The sequence below is a fragment of the Tympanuchus pallidicinctus genome, unplaced genomic scaffold (assembly GCF_026119805.1).
Source record: "Tympanuchus pallidicinctus isolate F22 unplaced genomic scaffold, pur_lepc_1.0 scaffold1, whole genome shotgun sequence".
Lineage (NCBI taxonomy): Eukaryota > Metazoa > Chordata > Aves > Galliformes > Phasianidae > Tympanuchus > Tympanuchus pallidicinctus.
The window spans coordinates 11,315,902-11,338,875 of record NW_026294618.1 but is presented as its reverse complement, the minus strand read 5'-3'; the positions used below and the strand labels follow the sequence as shown (position 1 = coordinate 11,338,875).

The window sequence follows — 22,974 nt, the reverse complement described above, 5'->3', positions numbered from 1 at the left end:
TAAGTCAGTGAAAATTTAAGTCAATCTATAATAAAGCAGTGGAACATGACAGGAAATTTAATGTTGTTTTCTTCTTTCTCCTTTCATTCGATCAGTATTTTACTGTACTTAATTACTGTACATTACTGTACTTAATTCAACTTACTGACTAATGAAAGAAGTGCAATTAAAAACTTCAGAAAAACATGAGACGTTACATAAAAAATGCTTCTTTAAGGTCATGGCTGGTCCAGCCATCCAATCCTCCAACCACAAACAGTAAAGACAAAAAATTCCTCAAAACACCAATATAATCAGCCTACAACCATATTTCACTCACTAAAGGATGAATACAAGAGGACCAAGAGTATTTAATATTTTAAATGAAATGACAAATAAGATTTTTTCTTCTAGCTTTAGTATTATGTAATAAATGACTCTCACTTTTTAACACGTTTCATTAAGAACCTGAATTGATTAGCATGGACTTCAAACAATGGGGAGAACAGAAGGTTCTTTGAAAACATGCAACAATCGGCAGATTCTAGCCAGGAAAAAGACTACAACATAAAGAAAGATATCTTTCACTGTGTTTCACACTTGGTTTGTTTCTGCAGACTGTAGTTAAGGTCATTATCCACTAAGTGGCATTATCAACTCAAACACGTAAATTTGACAAAAAAATAACCATAATAAAGCTCATTTTTCCTCCTAGAAACAAATTGATAGAAAACATTTTCTTTGGATAATTTTAGTTATGTTTGTCAGAAATTTAGGGATAATTCCAAACAGTCCAGTCTATTAGTGAATCAGTATTAACCATTTATTCTTTGTGCCTAGACATTTGCAAATATCTAGCAGAACGATCAGGTTAGAAATAAGGCTATCATATAAGAAAGGCATATTAAATGAACCAAAATATTGGAGTAATACAAGCACAAATTAGATTCATAAAGGTATAATGAAGTATTTAAGAAGTAGCTGGGATTTCAGAACTGATATGCACCAGTAATTTAATATTTACAATTGTAAAACCTAAAAACATCAGGAGACACATCTGGTGTTTACTTCACTTTTAGATAAAACGTTTATTAAAAGAAAAGTAAATCTTATAGACCAGATAAGTTGATGTTAACTGATGCTAAAAGGTATGTGAAAAATAATAAACACCATTCTTACTTTCCAGTGGTTATGTTTTAGTAATTATTTAAGGGTTGGGTTTCAAGATGTTACTTAATGATAAATGAGAGTAAGTATAGTTTTTTTTAACAGAAGTTTATTAGAGTAAAAGCATTTAGAAATATAAATACAAGAAAAAAGCATTTGATCAGAACTCTCAATTTAAAATAGGTTTGTTCTATTGTTTGCCCCCATTCTTTTATCACTGTCAGTTTGTACATGCACATGCAATTGCTGAAAATAAAATGAAAAAAAATCAGTATCACTGTACGAAAGAGTAAAGGACATTGAAATAAGCAACTACTTTCATCTCTGTTTGTAACTTCAAGGCATTACTTTTAAGCTTGAGAAATGCCCTATACATGCACTCAAAATTCTGAGCATACTTCAATGCTAGACTAAGTTTTTTTTTTGTTTTGTTTTTTTTAAGTGATTTTTTTCCCTCACTGGTCACAAAGGAATTGCATTAGGACATAGTCCTTTTTCCCTACATCCGCCTACAACAAACATTTGCTGCAAGTCAGAGACTCCAAAACCAAATTGTTTACAATTAACTCAAAAAAGTCATTTAAAAAAATTGTTTCTTTGTTCCAGTTGGATAGAGAGAGAGCCAGATGTGTGGCTTGTTGATCTTGCTCTTTTCTGACCTCTGAGTATAGGAAGAACTGTAGCTGAGGAAGGAAGTCAGCAACTTGTGTTAATGAAGGTGAACACTGCAGAAAAAGATGTTTGCAATTTAAAAAAAAAAAAAAAAAAAAATCAGAAAAATCCCTTGAAGCAGTTTCTATTAAATGAATTATAACCTCCCTTTTTGCTATTGGTGAAAAATTGGAATCTTTGTTTCTGGAAAAGTCAATAGAAAGTGCAGCCTTTGTTCTGTTTGAAAAATTATACTCTTCTTTTCAAAAACTTCAAGAAGTTAATCACCTCATCATTAACAACTGCTAGGACACTGTCTTCCTGTATGAATACAGAATTCAAGGAAGCCATTTCAATTTCGGATTCTGACTGAATCACACTCTGTTACTGCAGATAAAAATCCATCCTAAAGCTACTTCAAACTGAGAAAGTGATGGATGCACTCATCTCTCTGTAAAACATAGCTGGCAAAATACACAAGACAAAGAACTGTATTTTCTACAGTACACTTCTTCACGTTTCCATGAAACACATTCATGCGTTATATTTGTAAATATTCAATAATTAATTAATCTGAGCTGAAAACTATTTCTTACATAGTTCACCTGATGCATTACAAAACAAGACATCCTACAAGCATAATAACAAATAGTCAAAGACTTCACGCTAACAGACGTGAAACTTTATCATCTTGTTTCTAAAATTTGAATTATTTTCTAGAACATGTCTAAAAGATATTCTAGAGTCCTACTACTCAGGTTCTCCTTCTATCATGGTACCTGAAAAGTCAGCAAAAAAGTTACCATAGTTGAGGTACTAAAAACATAATTCCTGTGAAGTAATAATTCATTCATAGTTCTTGTGAAGTAATAATTCATGCCAGAGTTTCAGTTTAGATGATTATTTTGGCACCTATGAATCAATTCTGACTCTTTACACGGCTTCAAAATGCACTACAGGCATCTATATCAATTGCCTGAATTAGATTAAATTTATGAAGGTGTTCTACCTGCACTATTTTCATCTTAAAAACTCACAACAGTTTTGGTAGAAAATAATCATATGTAATTTTGGTCAACTGGTTATTAGGAATTTTCCTACCTTCCAAAGACCTGAAAAATATCATCAACTTACATTTATTATGTTACTATTTAATTAAGAAACTTTCCTGTGTGTTCTTGGAAAACAGGAAATTGGAATCTAGTTTATTCTCTTCCCATTCCATGTTTCTCTTGACCCCCAAGGTCATTTCAAAAATGTTAATAGATACACATGAATATATACACACAAAAACATTTCTGAGAACAGATTAACAAAATCTTACAAGGAAATTCAAATTAAGGGAAGTTAGAACAATTTCATGCCATACATTTTGAAACAGTTGTAAGAGATACAGCTCATAATAAAAAACCTACAAGACTCTACACTAGGAGAAGTGGAAAATGTTATCGTGCAAGACTTTCAACACAGCTCAAACAGCTCGCAGCTATGACCTCAAAGAACTGCAGTAATATTTGGAAATGCTTTAGGGCTTGTTGTTGTTATATTAATATTTCATTCTTAGAAATTTATTTTGAGGAAATGTGTTCAGATGCTTCTACAGTCTGCATTTTGTCTTTATCTTTCCTGACAGTCAATCTTTCAGATCATTAAAGGAATATTTAATGGGTTAATTTTGAAAAAAGAAATTGTCTCCACATCTGTAAAAGGTTTATAATAACAAAAAATTAAAACTTCATAAAATTGTCAGCTTAAAAAGATTACAAAAAAAAAATAATTCAACCAGTAGTAGTTCCTACTAAAAGAATTATGAACTACACTGTAAGAACTAATAACTTTCTTTGAACTGAATTAAATCGAGTAAATCATTATTTCCTCATTTCACCTTCCTTGTTTCCTTTTATTTTACAGTATTCTCTGGCATTCCTACAATTTTTCCCTTTATTCTTCCATTCCATTTTACTTCTCCTGTTTTTAAGATCTTCTTGCCCTATACTTCAGCTTATCTCAGTCCCTCTCCAGTTGAATGGATAAGCCAATGTAGAACAGTCATTTTTGAGACTCTGTCCTCACCAACACAGCAAGATCTTCCTTCACTTAGGAAGCTGAATGGGCACTAAAATATATTTGAAATACTATCTTCATAACATTTAAGTGGTAGGACTTACGCGTAATTCCTATTTTGAATTCTACAGGACTGTAACAAGACAGAAGGCTGGAAGGCCGTTTAAGGAAGACAATAAAGTGTGAAAATAAAATGCAGCAACTTCATTGATTTAGTCTATATTCCTTTCAAGAATCATATAATTAACTTGCAAGGTAGATAAGAATAATTTCCTGCAGTGCAGAAGTTATCAAAGATGATAGGCTTACTCCATTCAATCTCACATCCATAGACCTGAATTTGTTTAACCACCCAGTGAAATGAAACTGGAATACTGTTTTGCAAATACATTGCTTCCACTTTCAACAGAAACCTTTGTGATCCTTAAATTAATGAGTCTTAAACCTTCCAAGCTCCTCTGCAGGTGGCTTTGTTGCTTTTGAACAAACATACACATAATTAGCAAATACCTTTAATTTGATAGACTGCCACTGATTCCCTGGGGTCATTTGGGTACTGCAAATCTGCTTTGATAAAAAGTCAGTCAGACTGCTGCCAGGTTGGGCTTGCTTTTACCTACCACAAATTGAAGTCTTTGTGGTTATCTGCCCACAGCAGGCCTTTCTGAATTAATGGCAGCAAAATTTCCTTTTCTCCAAAACCACTGGATGAATAGTAATACTTCTTGAAACCTTACTTTCTTTAATAACTTAAGATACTAGTCTAAGTTTTTAAATGTTACATACTGCAGCACAAATTCTGTTTGCTTCATATTTCCCAACAACATAGAACAGGCTGGCAAACAGCTGAGTGTTGGGTCAGAATTGACAGAACTGATTTCAGCAACGTGTAGCCTTTGAGCGCAGGAACTATGACTGACGCTGACTTGGCCGTTCATGAAGCATTACATTTAGCTTTCTATTCTGGTCTTCACAAGCTAAACTGATATGACTTGCAATATTTGACTGTGAAGAAGAAAATCTTCTGTGATAACTTATGACTACATCTACCTATTAAAACCTTTTAGTTCTACTCCACCATTGTCTACTTCCTCCCAAGTTACTTAAGACTGCAGCTGTTCACAACTTCTTCATCTTATTTCTCATGCATTAAACTTCTCTGAGCAGAGAGCAGGCAAGAAGGATACATTAAAGGCAATAAAACATTTTGATGTCACAAGTACTAGCACTGATTTCCCTGTGTCAAAGCAGCATTTGTTTGATTATACTGTGAGATGATTCACAATCTAAGCTGTGAGAAAACTAATCTGGGCTCCTTAGTTCAAAAAAACAGCAATCTTCTAGAAAGAGTCTAGTGGAAGGCAACAAGGATGATTAAGGGCCTGTAGCACCTCCTGTGTGAGGAAAGGCTGAGAGACCTGGGACTGTTCAATCTGGAACAGAGAAGGCTTGAGAGAGGATCTCATAACTGTTCATAAGTACCTGAAGTGCAGGAGTTAAGTTGATTAGGGCAGAATCTTTTCAGTGGCATGTAATAACATAACAAAGGGCAAAATGCACAAAGTGGAACACAGGAAGTTCCATACTAGCATAAGGAAGAACTTCTTTACTGTCAGAGTGATAGAGCACTGAAAGAGGATGGCTGCCCAGAGAGGCTGTGGAGTCTCCTCTGAAGACATTCAAGATCTGTTTGGACACCTATCTGTGCAACCTGCTGTAGGAAACCTGCATTAGCAAGGAGGTTGGACATGATATCTGGAAGTCTCTTCTAACCCCTACAATTCTGTGATTCAGTGAATCCTAGAAGTCATTGAAAATCACACAGATTTTCATCAGCAAATTCCCTAACGCCAAACATCACAGATGGCAACAGGGATGATACAACAGGAGGGGCAGACAGAACTGAGCCACCATGTTTAATGGCAATCAGCTTACCAAGCATGCACTTACTTAATCATAAAATTAAATCCTATATATGATCAGACCACAAAGAGTTGGTTGCAGGAAAATAAAAATTCATCAGAAATGATCTCTTATTCAATCTCAAGTAAAAGTGGACTTATTCTACAAAGACAAACACTTCATACACACTAAAGTTTAGCTTATTGCATTCCTTAGCTTTCTTACAACTAGTGTAAAAGAAAGGAGATACTTCACACAAACATTTACTATATCTTACCTGTAAATAAAGTAGTTCCAAGTCACATTCGAAAATCCGAAGTGCTGATGCAAAACATTCAACGCCTGTCTGTCATGAAAAAAATTCAAGATTACACGTGAAAAAACTCTGCTTTTCCCTCACTCCTCAGAAAAAAAAAAAATATATATATATATATATTTTAGAAGTAGTTACATCACATTCCATCAATTGGAAACTGAAATTTTATTTTAAAAATGAAATATGAAGTATCCACAAATCTATAAAATAATTCCATTAAAAATTCCTGCTAGGTTGAAGAGGTCAGATATTTGACTTAATTTTTATGCTATATAATTCTTCAGAACAAATTCAACTTAATTTCAATTTTGTAATGTGCAGTTATCGAGATTATACAGCCACAGGAATACAGTACTCACTGGTACTATTATGCATTACATTAAGAATTAAAAAAAATAATAATGAAATAACAAAAATAACACATTTCCAGAACATTATAACAGCTATTTAGTGTACAGCTATATGTACACACTAAGTAAATAATTGCTTACTTATTTATGGCTGTATTTATTTAGAGCAATATTTACATTGAAAGAAGTTAACCTGAAGTGATTTAAATTCATAAATGAAGTTTCCAGTCTCTTCTGAAATTTCCAAAATAAAGAATGAAATTTAAATGATCAACAGTGATTATTTCCTTTTGAAAATGTGTGGGAAGAAAGCTGAGAAAAACACACGTGGATTAGGTACTTCATAAGGAACTATAGGGACAACTATTCCTGACATCTGGCACTTACATCACTTTTACAATTCCCTAAATAAAATAATTTACAGCAGTGTAAGTTTGCTCCAACTAAAAAGTTGAAACCAACTTAAGAGAAAGTAATCTGCTAAAGACAGGAAGAGAACTTCCATTTCAGCCATGCCCTCAACATTGCTAATATGGCTCCACAAACAGTCTTCTTCACAAATATTCTCATTCACTATTCTAATGAATATGGAAAAAAGGAAGTTCATGAGATACATAAATCAGCTGAATTAAGTTTTGGTATGGAAAATTTCATGGTTATGTTTCTGTGGCTGTACTTATAAAGATATGGCTAAAATCATACCTAATCTAACTACAGATTTTTGTTCATTTCAAAACATAAAAGTTTTTCAACACTTTCCAAAGAAGAATCCCCTGTTGAAGCTCAGGGAGTGATGTAGCATTTTTTTTTCTTCACCCAAAACGAAATACCTCACTACAAAGTACTATAATTCATTATAAAGACAGATTAAATTAAATCAGAATGAAACTCTAATTTCTCAAGTACAGCACCCACACAGAGAACTAATTAGGAATAATTCCTTTGAGTAAACAAACCTTTATACCAATTAGCAGCTGGTCAAGTCAGGGAACTCCCCTTCTCTAGGGAAAAAAAAATGTACTTTCAGCATTGCTTTATTATGCTGCCGGCTGCAAATTCTCTCTAGTTCTGTAGCAGTGGAGGGGATACAAAATTTATTTTTGAATCAATTTAATGGGAATGTGGTCAAGAGCTGAAAAAAAAAGCAGCAGGAAAAGGCCTAAATTATAACAATATTAGGATTTTTTTTTTTTAACTTTTTTTAACATTTTCAATCTAGGCCAATTCTGTTCCAAAGTCTAAACAGAAAACCTAATAGCAACAGTGAAATGACTCAAAGCAAACAGTAGCATTAATGAAAAGAAAGTATACAGAGAGAAAAATTCTCATTTTTTTGTTCCAAAAAAAACCCAAAAAAACAACTCCAAACCCAAAAACAAAGCCACAAAGCAGGAATATTATGCCAATGCAGCATTGAAAGCAGCAGTTAGGTGCAACAGTAAAACTGGATAACAAGATGCCATTCAAAGGAGGTTGATTCATTTATTATTTGTGACGTTTGAATCTGCTCAACAACTTCTGTGCAAGACTGAAAGCACCTGAACTGATTCCTACCTTGTTGAAGATGATCCAGAGCCTTCCTGATACTTAGAGAGAGACGGCAACCTGTGAATTTAAAATTTGATATAAGAATAGTTATTAATGAAAGTTTAAATTAATAAGTAAAAATAATAATTAATAAAAAAAGTTACCTTAGTGCCTTTAAAACATTATAGTAATTTTTCTTTTTTAAAAAGCAATGAGAACGTATCTTCTCTTGTGTGTTAACCCCGAAGTAAAAGGTCAATTATCATAGTACAGTGCACCAGGATAGTGAACTACTGTTCACAGGGTTAGGATACCAAAAAAAGTTCACACTGAGCTTAGGAAGGTCCTGTAGAGTTAAATTGGATGACTCTCAGCAGTTTTAACTGTTTCCATGGAGAGTTACAAGGAACTGAATAATAGGAATCGATAAAACCTTTCTACTGTTTTAACTTCACAACTCGTGGGAAAGAAGCCAAGAAAGAGGAATCAGTGAACAGGCAAAACAGGAACACCCACGGACAGAAAAGAGTCTGGAAAAAACCCACAGAACCCAGAAAACTACAATTTCCTCTGGAGCAATGATAAAGCAACAGAAGTTTTTTGACCCTCCAGCCCTATAAGGCACAGACAGCATCAGCTACCATAATTTTCCACAGCCTCTACTGATTAAAGATGCATGAAATCATCACCCCTTTCCTCTTGACCTGCTGACACTGAGGACAAATCTGAAGGATTCAGTCACTTCAGCACTAAGTGAGCAAGAATGGTAAAGTTTCAAAGAGGGTATCTCACTTTATCTCACTTAGGGCTTTGTGTTAACTCCAGCTACTGAGCGTTTAGCTACTTTCCAAACTCTGTGTCATTAAAGAGTAACTGAAAAGAGTGGTCAAGCCACAACAGATCAAGATTCACTTTGAACGAAAACAAAGCAATTCAGAACACGGGATGAGAGAAAGTGAAGTTGGTAGAATAGAAAGGATGAATATGGTAAGAAAGGATTCCACTGTGCAGGTAAAGAAACAGGAGTGTGAAACTTGAATGCCTGATGAAAAAAGGAAAGAAAAGCTAGAATTTAGCTTTGAAAGGGCAGGTCCAGCACAGACTATTCCAACACTGTATTTACTTGCTTTGGAGACGAGAAACAACAAAAAAAATCCTCAATCAGTTTGAGAAAGCGGAGGAAAGTCTAGATAGATAAGTACCTTAACTCTAAACAAATACATTAATTAATCAATTAAAAATCTCATGCCAGAGTAGGCATCTGCAGAACTGTACTTATTAGACCCATCATCAGGAGAAATCAATTTGAAAAAACAGACATTTTCAGCCACTGACGCCAGGGGCAACAGAGTTTAATTGAATTCACAACCCAGTATCACGAGAAAGAAAAGAGAAGTGCATTAGTGAGGGAAAAAAGCTGCTAAATTCCCACTTCTTTTTGAAAATATTAAATGAAAAGAGGACTACAAAGTTCACAATTCAACAGTCAACAACTACTACATTCCCTCTAAATGTATAGGATGTGTCTCTCAGAATTCCAGTAAAACATATGAACAGAGATGCTTTTCAAGAAATTAATTATTCATAGAACAATTCATCCAAATTAATTAAGATAAAGAATTGCTGGAATCATTGGGACAGAAAAAAAATCTATTCTGTATGGAATGAAGAGCTGCTGTAAGAAATGAAAAATGATGTTATGATGTAAGAACAGAAGACAAAACATATGACAAACTTCAGAATTGGTGTAATGCAAAACAAATTAACTGGATTGTTTTAAAAAAAATCTCTATGTTCAGAACAGGAGCCATCCCGAATTGTACAGGTGATGTGAACTGGAAGCCTTGACACCCATTGTAGATATACAGAAAGGTAAGCGAGTTTTTCTTGAATTACAAATATGCTGACCATTTCCATATATTCATGGATAGCAAAGCAGATTTGTCAAACAATTCTCTTATTCTCACAAAAAAAAGGACAACGCAGGAAAAAATGAGCTCTCCTACAGCAGGCATAAATTTTACTAGAAGCTTACAGACTGGCTGGACTAGAACAGTTACTTACGAAGTCCAAATACATTTTTGTATAGAAAAATAAATGTTTTTGAAACAAAGCCCAGCAACTATAATGAAGTACCTCCTGTTCAGCATAATCATGAAACTACAGCAAGCTTGCTGTTTATACTAACTGTTCTAAGTACAACTCAGTTATGAGCTAGCACTGTATTAGATTTTTAACAAAACCTGCTTTATGTTGTAGAAGCCTTTTTAACCTTTTAAAAAACTTATTCTCGATATTCAAATGTCTTTTGATCCCAATTAAAAATTAAAAAAAAAATAAAAATAATCAAATGTCTAGTGAAAACAATGCCAGCCTGGTTCAGTAAAGCTAACACAACAAAGGGGTATGCAACAGGCATGTAAAAAATAACAAGTAGATGCCAGAAGGCACATCTTGTTCAGCTAGCAATAAATGCATGGAATGGCCCGCAAGGCAAGTTTACTGAAACATTTGGGCTGATGGAGATGGCACTGAGTGGCAGAGAGAAAATAAACTACTCTAATTGAAAGAGCTTCCAATTTTCTGATTTTGCTGTTTAACACAATGTTCCTTTAGAAGTGGAGATAAACAATCAGATTGCTATCAGAGTCTTCCAGAGGAGAGCCAAGGGAATCATAGAACACCACCTTAAAAATGTTAATAAGTGAACACCAGTATATTCCCTACAACACTGTGACTCAAATGGAGTGAACAAACATATCACTGAACAACTGTTCTTTTCAGCATGAGAATTCTTGCGTCAGGAAGAACACAAAGTCATCTCTTCCTTAACACCAGCGTAATGAAAATGCGCAAAAGCAAATACACACTGCTGCTTACTCATAGAACCGCAACAAAAAAAGTCAACCACCCTGAATGCCAGTTTAAAGGAAGGAGGTCAACAAGGAGGAAAATCATCACAGATTAATGTAGAAGAAAAAGTTCTACACTGCTTTGGTAAGACCACGTTAAATTATCTCTAGTCAAAAGGCATTTATGAAATGAAGCACGAAGTCAGAGCAGTAGTCTGGGGGCCCTGCTGGCGCTAACACTTATTCCACACTCAGGGATTTGAGCAGTAACAGTTCACAACCAATTCAAACTTTAGGCAAAACACAGCTGTTACTCTGAAAGTTTCCTGTTGTGCAAGAAATAATTAAGACTGTATGAACTGGATTCAATAAAGCATTAATAGTAAAGATGCCAAGTTAATTCTACTTGCAAATGGGCTACAGAAAGTTGCAGTTCAAAACTGAAACACTGGAGTTAAATGAGATGTCACTTGTAACAGAGAGGTCAGGCTATGAATTGTAACAATGCAACTGCAGTATTATTTCACATTTTAGAACTCATTTACACCAAAAGTAGAAAGTACAAGTTCCAAAACAAAATTACAAATCTCTATTTCATGGGGGGGAGGAAAAGGAGGGAAAGGAGAGAAAGCAGCACTGTGTATAGTGAGAAACAAAGGCTTATTAAAACCTTTCGTATCAAGCTGGTAGTACGTAAATATTGTGCAGGAAGATGGGAGACATGGATGGCAAGATGGAGATCTTACAGCAGTTCACACCACTAAGCAGCAGCACCTAATCTAGGTTTTGTTGCTTCCTCCACATGACCTCGTCATCATCAACATCAGGAATTCCAGCCCAGAAAGCAGCATCCACCATACTGTCTCCCTGTGGACCAGAGATGTCTAATCATGGTCCATCCCAGGTGAAGAGACAGGTGCTGAGTTCACTAGGAAGCCTTCACTAATCACACAACTATTCCTAGAGCAAAGAGGCTGGGAGACAGATGGAAGCACACCACGGACTACATGCAACCCATAAGTTGTCAGTGGGCCAGACTTTGTTAAGATATTAGGTTGCTAATAGCTTTAATGCTGCTTAAAAAAAATAATAAAAATAAAGAAATCAACTCATTAGTTCTTGCAAAATACAAAGTTAGACTTACACCTACAAGAGGCAATCAGACAATTAAAGAGTTGAGACATTTTCTTGAAACAGATTCCCCTGGGAAAACTTAAATCATTCAAATTCAGTTTAGTATTAGCAAGTTGTTACTACTACTTTGGTTAAGAGAAGGCAGAACTTAGGAAAGGGATAAGTTTCACACTATTATCAGGAGGTCAGAGGACACTGCAAGTGCCATCTGCTTACATTTAATTTACTCATTTTGATTTAAAATGCCAGACCATTATTTTTCATATATATATCTTTCTAAATATAACTTTTAAAATGACTCATTACCTGTTTGTTCCCTTGGGCTTTTCTCATACAAACAATACAAAACTCAATTATTTTAAGATTTAAGGTTGCTGTGGATTATTTTTCCAGCTTTAGACAGGTTCTCAGCTTCAGATTTGACTGATTTTATTTCTTTGCAGAAACTCCTGCCACTGCAGGAGCTCTCACATCCCAGCTTCCTGAAAAGCAAGATTTGAGGCTGCAAATATAACAGAAATCAGAGCAGGGCAAATAGCCATGCTTGGAGCTTGGCACCAGCTAGCATGGTACAATTTGTGGCTGTGCAATTAAAATCCTGTCCCTCCAGAACAGCCTGCTCAGATCCAAACAGCTTTCTGGAAATGGTCCACTGTCTATACTAACCCCAGAACTATGCTTGGGCACGATGTGGGAGAGTGTTAGTTGGCAAAGGACAAAAGTGTGTCAGGATCAGTATTAAATTTTAGCAGTACAAACAGGCACATGCCATATCCACTCCTTGTTTAGATCCCACTATAAACATGTATCATGATTATAGTTCCCAGTTGTTCCTGGAGAACTTCATTTTGGAATTTAATTCCATAAGTTGCCAATGTACTTCAGAATCAACAGGTCACCTTCTCCAGGCATGATGGCTTCTAGTTCTAATATCACACCTTCACCTAGGCTGCTGTTTTCAAATGTATTTTCAAATGAAGAAATACACATAAAATAGTAGACTATTTGTTTCCAGGTGTATTATGTGCAGTGCAGGTGAAAATTAGCACTCTCTACATTTTGAATTTATTTATGTTCAGGTAAGACTGAAGATGAGCATGTAACTTCTTCCTTTTAGCAAGCCTGGAAATCTGCCAGCAGAGTACTGGTCCAGCCCGTCAGCTAGCACAAAGTGGGCACAGCTCTGCTGACAATTAGCCAACGTGCAGCAGCTGGGACTCTGCTTCTCCAACCTTGACCTGCAAGTCCGTGCCTGGTGGTCAAGGAAACAAGACATACACTTTGCAAGGTTAGTGTTTCATGAAATAATCTGCTGTGCTTTTTTCATTAATTCATAGACTTGCTGGTATCTTCACAGATTTATTCTAAATCAGAAACCCAGAATGTGTTATTTCTCATGCAAATGCAAATCAAAAGCATTTAGATTTAATTAAAATATAAAGTAACACAAGCAACAGTCCTTGTGAACACAACAAAAGCATGTAACATTTTTCCAAAGGGAAATGCTTACTACTCTGGCACAAAGTGGACGCAACTGTTATAGTGAGGAAGAATGAGTGTGTTTTAAACTTTGCATAGATGTAAGCCACATTACCCAGTGACACAAGATAATGAAAAATTACTGTGAGTGCAAAAACGTGCATATCTTTCATAACTGCATACCTATTAATTACCCCAGTCTGTGCTTCTCCTGGTCTCAGCTCTGCTTACCTTGAAATTGCCTTAAAATGTAGCAGCACCGTCAAAATTGCCTATTATGCTGTGAAACCTATCCCAATGTTGATACTCATTGGACCACTGGCTGCCAATCCAGTTCAGTAAGTTCTGACAGTTATTCTCATTCTCTACCCAGTGTAACTGTTCCAGACAACGAACTCCTCTATGCCCATTTACCTGGGAGTACTTTAATTGTAGAACCTTGAGCTACAGGTACTTCTGTCTTACAAAGAGAGAGAAGAGATGCCTCATCTACCCCAGCACTGACAGCAGCAAATTCTATGAGCACGTACACAAAGATCATTACTCCAATTAACCAGAAAACTATCAGATCTTCCAGAAGAAACGATCAAAAAACCTAAAACACAACAAAAGCCACACCATGTAAGTGAAGTAACAAACTCATTAAATCTCAGTGACAATTGCACTGCTGTCATGAAGAAAGCATCTGTTTCTCACAGATTTTGGCCTAAATCCTAGTTCTGATGTGGAAAAAAAATGTATTAAACCATCTTGTCAGAAAGATGGATTTTAACTCCAAAATCACTAGGCCGTTTTTCTCTTTCTCTGACATGCAGTCCAGAATACCTACAGTGACATTAGAAAAAAGACAAAGCTATGAAAAAACTTCTCAATACCAGTAACTACTTCTCTCCAGTTGCCTTTAGACTCCCTGAAAAAAGTTTTTGTTCCATAAAAAAGTAAACGTTTAGTTCAAAGAGCTTTAATTTCACAGCTGTGAAAGAAAAGACTATTTTGGTTTCCACAGGTAGATCCATCCTGCTGTCTTTTCTAATTAAACATGTTGCATTAGACTGAGCTTGAAGATAGAGGCTGATTTAGATGCTTCCTAGTCAAATTGGTTCAAAGCATCAGCAAGTAAAGGGAATGTACAACTGGCTGGAACCAAATTAAATCAATACTATGGATTGACTTGGAGATGGCTTTGAAAGTACATTGAGGAGATCAGCAGGGAGCATGGCTGCAGTTGACAGATTAAGACTGGTTCTGGCTGTACACTTAGATACTGAAACATAAAAAAACCAAACACTACCTGGTAAACCAGGGCAGAATTTTGGTGGCACTTTAGAGCTATTTGTCTTCATCCTGTGGCGACAACGTTGCCCTCAATGTGAGGATGATACTTTCTGTTAGAAAGCGTCACAAAGAAAACACTTGCTGAAAGTTACTGTAAGATCCCAGAGTAAGTGGGTGCAAGACCTCCAGTCCTGGAAAAGCACTGAGACTTCCAGATTTCAGTTCTGGGCAAGTCTTCAGTGAATCCCCTGAATATTCTGTTCTCTTGTGAATGGAAAATGAACTTTTAACAGTACAAAATTAAGCAGTAAACTTAGGCATGCCTGTCTACAGTCACTGGCACAAGATGGGAGAATACCGCACAGTCATTCTTCTAATCACCAGCAGGAAAGGAACATTTCTGCAGGTTTGGAGGACAGCCTAATCCCAGAGAAATGTGGGTTTTTTTTTTTTTTTTTTTTCCTTCTTCATTCTAAATACATTTATATTCAGCCTCCCTTTAGAATCTCTCACCCGTGTAGCACACACACATAAAAAACAAAGCAAAAAAGAAACACCAAAAAAGTAATTCTAAGAATGAAATGTTTTATTTCAGTGTCAGTTGAAGGGAACACTACCACGTACTCTGACAGTTATATGAAATTAAACATGGAAAGCAGAATGTCCAACAGCATGTGAAACAGTGCAAGAAACAAAGCTACCTGAATAATCTCCCCCCAGCTCCTCCTTCTGTGATCCTCTCTGAAGCAAGTCATATGGCAGCACTTTTCTCCTTTTATGGGAGGAAAATAAATAAATAAATAAATAAATAAAAGGAGAAAGGAAGTCAGCTCCACAAGCAGGACTGAGTGGCCACATGAACCGAGAAGCTCAGTGCTACTCACTCCTTCCCTACCAAAGTGAATTAAGAATATTTACCCTGAAAGAAGCATGCCATGAACCAACTGCCATTTACCTAAGGCATACATAATTACATCATAGAATATTTCATGCTTACTGAACCAGAGAATGTACTAAACACTAAGAGAGAGTTGTGTAATATATTTGTGTTTGCTTATCAAACGTCATCTTTCCTCGTGTGAATGTCCTATCATTAGCATATGAATGTCTTCTTTCCGAAACAGCTGTAGTGATAGTATGACTCAGAGCAGCAATTAAAATGCATTCCTGTGAACTATCGTATTTTCTACTCATATATTTCTCTGTGCTTTGTACCCTGCCTTGTGCCCAGCACCCACTCCCAGTTTTGTGCACTTTATTTTTTGTTCAGCACCAAACATGGGTGTAGAGGGCAGAGGTGGAGAAAGATACAAATGACGTGATGCAGTTTGGCCTTTTCAAGTAAACTGTTGAAATATCATTAGCAGAAAACTCAGAAAAGGTAACATACAACACTCCTTATTAATCAAGCAAAAAGGCAAAAAAAAAAAAACCACCCAAAAAACAAAAAACCCAACATTGGTCTTCTATCAATACGAAAAAAAATATCACTGCTAATCAAAACAGCTAAAATTTTGAATTGTAAGAGAGGACTCCTAATTACAAAAAGCTGAAGAATCGAGAAATAAGAAAGCACATTTCCTCACCACATACAGGTAATGAGATCAAGAAGCTGTAGTAATTCCCATTTCCTCTCCAACAACAGGCAGCTGGGTGCATCACCCAGGCCAGCTGGGTAGCAGATACGCTCTGTGCAATCAGGTACTTAATTTGGCAGCCTCACACGTACCTGTCATTGACTCAGAACCACCTTCTTTTTCTCAGCTGATGAGAAATCATTCCATGTTTTATTTGACTGCTTTTCTTGGAACTCATCCTGCAAACAACTGAACTCAATTACACAGTTACGCTTGCTGGGTTGCAGCCCACGCACCAGAAATTAATAACATAGATAAGCACTGGCCAGGTCAGTCTCTGTCCACAAGGTGTTTTTGTTTTTTTTTTCTTCTTTTTTTCTTTTTTTTTTTTTTTTCTTTTTGAAGGAAGGAAATAGTCTTCCCAGTTATCAGATCACTATCTGGTCAGATCAGATGGCCAAAAATTAAAATTATCCTGCTTTTTTTTTTTTTTTTTTTCCCAAGTCCATGAAGTTCACTGACAAAACAGTCTATCACTGCTATTACATGGAAAATGAAATTTGTTAAAAATGTAAATATATCTTGGTTATTGTTAAAGATTATTACTTACTCTTGGGAAGCTTTTAAGTATCACTAGTAGGTACTTAGTCATTTTCTGATGAAATGCTCTTTCAGTATAAACAAGGCATGTATTTTTAAAAAGTAGTATTTTAACGTGTAGGTGTCCCTTTGCCTTATTAGAAAACACAGAATAACTGCAGTTGCAGAAGTACAAACACTTTATTACGATTGTGGTGAGTCAGACGCCAGGATTTGGCAGCCCACAGTGTTCCTCAGCAGCAGAACAAAAGGGGATTTTTAAGGCAGATTTACTTTTAGTTCAGTAAAGGACAACATGATACTGTCTGTGCTGCAATGAATCAAAACCACAGAAAAACAAAGGCCTAAGTAGTCAGACCACAATCAATTTTGTCTCACGGTATAAACATGGGCAAAAACATTATCCGTACTTCTAAGGCCTATCACATGCATGTTCTCTCCATGTCTTTTAGATACAAAATTTAAAATACTATGCCTAACTAATTGCAGAGATACAAATCTGTTCTACAGGCAGCAATACCCCAGAATATTCAAAATTAGGAAACACTTTCTATTTTCCTCTTGAGTACAAAAAGCGTTGATAAAAAAAATCCACTTACTGTTTCGTAACATCTTCTCTAATTAAAAATATAAACCCTCAGCACTGCACTCCAACAAGACCTCTCACGTATTCAGAGCACGAAACACATTTTGAGAGACTCATTTTCCAGCTTCCCAGTCATGCTCTCATTTGGAATCACAAACCGTCCCCGCAGTAATTGATATTACAGAGCTCTGCTTTATTATAGTATTTTGAGAGGATGAGGGAAGTGCTCCAGTCCTACAGGGTATTTATGCTTTAATAATAAAAATACAGGAAAAATGGTTGCAAAATGCCAGTTCCCATTTCCTCCCCTGCCAATCAGTTGTTAGGAACATGGCTAAAGTCTTGCTTCCAGAAACTTCCAAAGATGCACATATTCATAATGAAATCTTTAACTAAAGGCGTCACCAGCAGTCTACAGGTGATCCTCTGAGTAAAGCACTGTGAACTTGTCAAACAGTGCAGTACAAGAAGTCAGACTATGTATATGTGGGTGGGAGGAAGCGCAACTGATACAAAATCGGATTCGCCACGGAAATGAAGCACAACAAATTCAACAATCTAGTCTTCTACAACCTAAACAGGTTTGCACAACTGAGAATTATTATAATAAATCTTTTCCCTCCCCAAATCCCAAAGCAGAAAACCTCCAAAAAATTAGGAACAGCAAATCATCTGTACCAAATAACAAACCAAATGATAAATACCACTGCACATCTCTTACAATGGCTGTTTAAATACAATTCTGGAATCAATTGACATGAGAGAGGATCAGCTCCATAATGGTACCACCACTCAGCATTTTCCTATCAGCCAACAGCTGATAGTAATAAAGTTTTGCCCCACAGCTCCCCACTATTAATATGCATAAGAGAAACCAGAAGACATACTTTCTGCTCCCTTCTCAGAAAGCTATTAACTCAAGCTAGCCTCCCAGACTTAATGTGGGGTTGCTGCAAAATGAAAATGAGAATGATTAGGCTGTTTACCAAACACACACGCAATAAGGAAAACAGAAAGTAAGTTTTCTTTGAAGTGACTTCGAAAAACAAGAAAAGCATCCCTTCCCACTACTTCCCAATGTAAACACATTCAGCCTATAAAAGAGTAATCTTAGCACACAGCAGTCTTTAGAGTTTGTAACTACATGGTTTTTGAGATGCTATGATTCTACACTCTGGGCTCAGTTCAGCTGTGTAGGTAACAAGTGCTAAATGAAATATCCTCAGCATCAACTTTATATATAACATCCAAGCTGCCCAGCAGACCTTACACCAAGCAGGACGTGGTTTTTTTCTACTTCTTGAACCTTCTACCCAAGGATACAGTGGACATCATAAAGCATCTCAGACGATTGTGTCAGGCAACTGAATCAAACTATGTTCAAATCATGTCCTAACTCCAAAATAACGACTATTTTTGGAAGGTAATCACAGCATACATGCCAAATTCTGGACTTTATCTTCTCCAAAATCTAAGCTTTTTTTAGATTTACTAGTTAATATGAGAATAGAAGCACAAAAATGGACTCTCATGAGAATTCTAATCATGGCTACAGCAATTTCAGTTATGAACTTTAAGTAACTGGGATGGTAAGCAGGAAGCCCTCTAACCCAACAGGAAACAAAGTTGAGAAGCCTGCAGTTTACACTTGGAAGCTCAAGAGGTATGTTATGTTATTAAAAAAAGGTTTTAAAACCTTCAAGCCTCTCCTGGAGTAAAACAGAAAGTCATCCCTTTCATAAACTTATGAGAGAAGGAGTCAGATAATTCTGAAGTTTCAGATGAGAAGGCAAGAGCACACCCTGGAGCACCATAGAGCAATTTAAGAACATCAGCAAAGCAACCATGAAGGAAGTAAAAGCACCAGGTGGTAAGTGGTCTCGGGGCTACAAGGCTGGCTCACAGTCACACGTCCACATGCCAGGGCAGAGCCAACAGACCACTGTCTTTTCTAGGCTACACCCACTGATGGTATGAAATTGAGTATTTCCTGGATCAAAGAACGAAAAACCCATGAAAATCAGATTTCCCTCACCTCAGATGAATGCCTTGATCACAGGACATGTCACCCTTCCTGTGGCCTAATTAACACCACTGCATGTGAAATAAAGGTTTCTTACCACTACAGAACAGTTTATGAGATGTTGTCTGCTGTACTCTTCTGGGAAGACAGAGCTGTGAGCTTAACTTACTTCAAGTTGAAAATGGGACATAGAAACAAGCTTGCACCTCATAGTTAATTGATGCACCTCATGCATCAACGAAAATAATGAGAGGAGAGAAGAGAGAAAAGTCACTGCAAATTCTTCTTCCTTTACTTTAAATAAATAGTTTGCACTTCTTATTTATTTCTTAGCCAAACAAGGCTTTCAAATCCAGTGGGAACACTCCTGTCTGCAGGTGCCAAAAACAGTCAGGTGCAAGAGAGATAGAATTCTCCAGAACAGTCCTGGCGGTAACGGTGCTGAACGGATGCACAAATGAAGTTCCATGTTTCTCATTTTTTCTACAGAAAAAAAAAAATACAGACAGCAGAGTGCTATCACACAGGAGTTTTAAGAACACCATCACCAGCTTTAAGGCATCTAATTGTAAAACAGGCCACTCAAATAATTTATGAATTCAAGTTGTAATTCAAGAAGAAAGACTTTCCCTCCAAAATTCCATAAATTATACATATATTTATATTTAAAAGCTTCTAATAACAACTTGAATGTGCGTGTACCAGAGTTCTATAGGACAGTACAGGATTGCTGTTACCTAAAAAAAAATAAATCAGCGCAGGGCTACATATCCCCAAACACCAAACCACCTCCACAGCATTATTAAAGCGTGCAAACTTCAGCACCCAGCTATGACTCAGTCTTTCAGAGCTCACCACAGATAAATAGGGGACCAAACGCCAGGTCCCAGTATCATAGAACATATTTGTTCACATATCACATATGTGATTTCATCATGTAGTCCACATATGACAACTCTCACGATACACTGATGCTGTTCAACAGATGTGAGGACTGTAAACTTAGGGGTTACATTTATAAACTCAAGACTGACAAAACCAGAGTGGCATTTGTGGGAGGCATAAATAACACCACATGTTGCATTGCTAATGGATCCTTCAAAATGAATTGCTTACATTTTTCAAGATGCACAAATTTCTTACAAAGATTTATTGAAAATAGGTTCAGGCTTTAGCTCCATTTTTTGCTGTGCCATTTACCCAACCTAAGCTCTTAAAAGTCATTGCCACTCCAAACAGCCCTTCAGAAACAAAATAATGAACAGGAAAAAAAAAAAAAAAAAAGTCTAAGATTCACAGAAAGTTTGCACAGAGCACTGGTTATGCCCTCTATTGACAGGCTTGTCAATTAGACTAGAATATTTCAGCTGTTGGCTTGCAAAAATAAGTATTATTGAATGGAGGTAAGTCTGGAAATGTGAAGATATTGCTCATGAGAACATTTCTAAACATTTAAAATCCTTAATAATACAGATCTTTTAAATATCAGTGTCTCAGTACCCTCCTCCTCCCAGCTCGTATCCATCTTACAATTTGTCCTATTTCTGATATTTTTGCCATACAAGCAATGACTGCTACCAAATCATCAATCTTTATCAGATGGTATACGAGGACAGAAAAATAAGGCACATGTTTTTCATTTTAATTGCAAGTATGGATTGGAGTCCTGTGAAAACAGAAGAATGGTAAAATCAGTGCTTCGCATGAATTAAGACCTATACATCTCACATCACTTGCAGTGCTTTAATCATCATTCATACGTGAATGCCTAGCAGCTCCTATTCCAGTTTCAATTTAAACAGCAAAATTCAAATTTATGACCGTATTTTTTGCAACTCACAAGCTGTCCCATATATTAAATATTTTAATTCATGCCTCTCAAACTGTTTTCCCTGATTTAATGCTACTGTTTTGCATTCATAGATAATGTAAGTAGAAAGCACTGCTAAAAGAATGATTGATAACACTGAAACAGATCCAAATACATACTGAATTCATTACACTGGAAACACTATGAGGTTTTGGCTCCCTCAAATTTGTATGCATTATTACTGCACATATTCCTCTGTCCATTGATACCACAGCTCACAGTGACATACTAAGTCTGTTTCCAGAGATTTAACAGAAGACTCAATGATGTCTGGATTGCATACAAGTTCTGGATTTAAAACATTATTTTTCTGTTCTGTATAAAATGTGAACTGAACGATCAAGTTCATGTTCTCCGATGTGCATCATGCATCTGGTACTAAACAATGCCAGTGATTCCACAAAACCATTTTCCATTTTCCCTAAAAATTCCAAACAAGATGGTATTTGGAAATATATATATATAAAATCAATTAAAGAAGTCTTACTTAAAGTGCCTGTACACCTATACAACATGGTTTCTGATAGAGTATTAGAACTGTTATTCATCTAGATTATGTCTATTTTTATATACATTTTTAACCACTAATTTTGTTTAACACATAACCTGTAGAAATCAGCAACATACTACGCATGCAAACCTTTGACATCTTTATGAGACTACCAAGCTGCTGAGGACAACATATTTTAACCTAACAAAACTGTGTTAAAAACAATGTTATGAAGACAAACTAAGCATATAAACAATGAATTACCTTCCCAGTACTATAAAATACACTAACAGACTCACTGTTATGGCAAAATGGCATCTGCTGACAGTAACTATGAAGTAGTATCCAAGAACTTCACCATTTTCCTTTGTGAATTAATCAAGTATTTTTCATTCTAATTACTGGCATACATTGTCTTCTTAATTACTTGTGGTTTGCTTATTTTTTGTTTTTAATAAAGAAGTTCACAGGCATATGCGACTGCATAAACAGTACGTGGGGACAGTGAAAAGTAAAGAGCAGAATACAATAAAATTTTGGACAGTCATTAAGAAACCATGCAAATAATCCAGAGAGCCTCTATTATGCTTGCTATAGTTTACATCTCAGTGAAACCTTAACATTCAGGTACACTACACTACGGTGTTCAACATGCAGCTGAGGAATTTCATTCTTAGCCGTTACCTTATGCTCTTCATAAACTTAAGTCAAGCCTTTCATGCTAATCCCATTATCTGTAATTTCATTTCATTAAGACATTCTTAAAATCTACTCTAGGAGAGTGAAATTGAGGAGCTCTAGCACTTTATGACATGTTTTTATTTTGGGCCTGGTGAGGGGGTGGTGGCTTACAAGAAAGCAGGATCCAACATAAGAAACTGCCAAGTTTATTCCCTAAAAAAAAAAAAAAAAACAGCATGCTGTTCTGCTGTTCGTATATACGTTACAAAGATATAAAAGACAGCATATTGAGAAAAGGTAAATATTATCTTAGTTCTTCTCTGTGCAGTGTGAGTTGGGATATTTTCATATACCAGTGCTGGACGTGCAGGGTACTCTGCCCACAAGGCAACCTCTTGTCACAAGTGCATCTCATTCCATCTCTCCCCACCTAAGCAGAGCTCACAGTCAA

The 22,974-nt window shown here is 36.1% G+C and overlaps 1 protein-coding gene across 8 annotated transcripts in view; it reads right to left on the bottom strand.

Annotated features, from left to right (window-relative positions):
* The window catches only part of CYRIA (CYFIP related Rac1 interactor A), a 425,736-nt gene that overhangs the window by 28,828 nt on the left and 373,934 nt on the right, over positions 1 to 22,974 (bottom strand). For 5 of the 8 annotated variants that reach the window (XM_052664727.1, XM_052664581.1, XM_052665147.1 and 2 more), the window contains exons 2-3: positions 7,984 to 8,034; positions 6,041 to 6,109 (exon numbers count right to left, since the gene is read on the bottom strand). The exons of the other annotated variants lie outside the window; for them this stretch is intronic. The gene's annotated coding sequence lies outside the window, so the exon portion shown is untranslated. The remainder of the gene's footprint in view (positions 1 to 6,040; positions 6,110 to 7,983; positions 8,035 to 22,974) is intronic. 8 annotated transcript variants of the gene reach the window in all.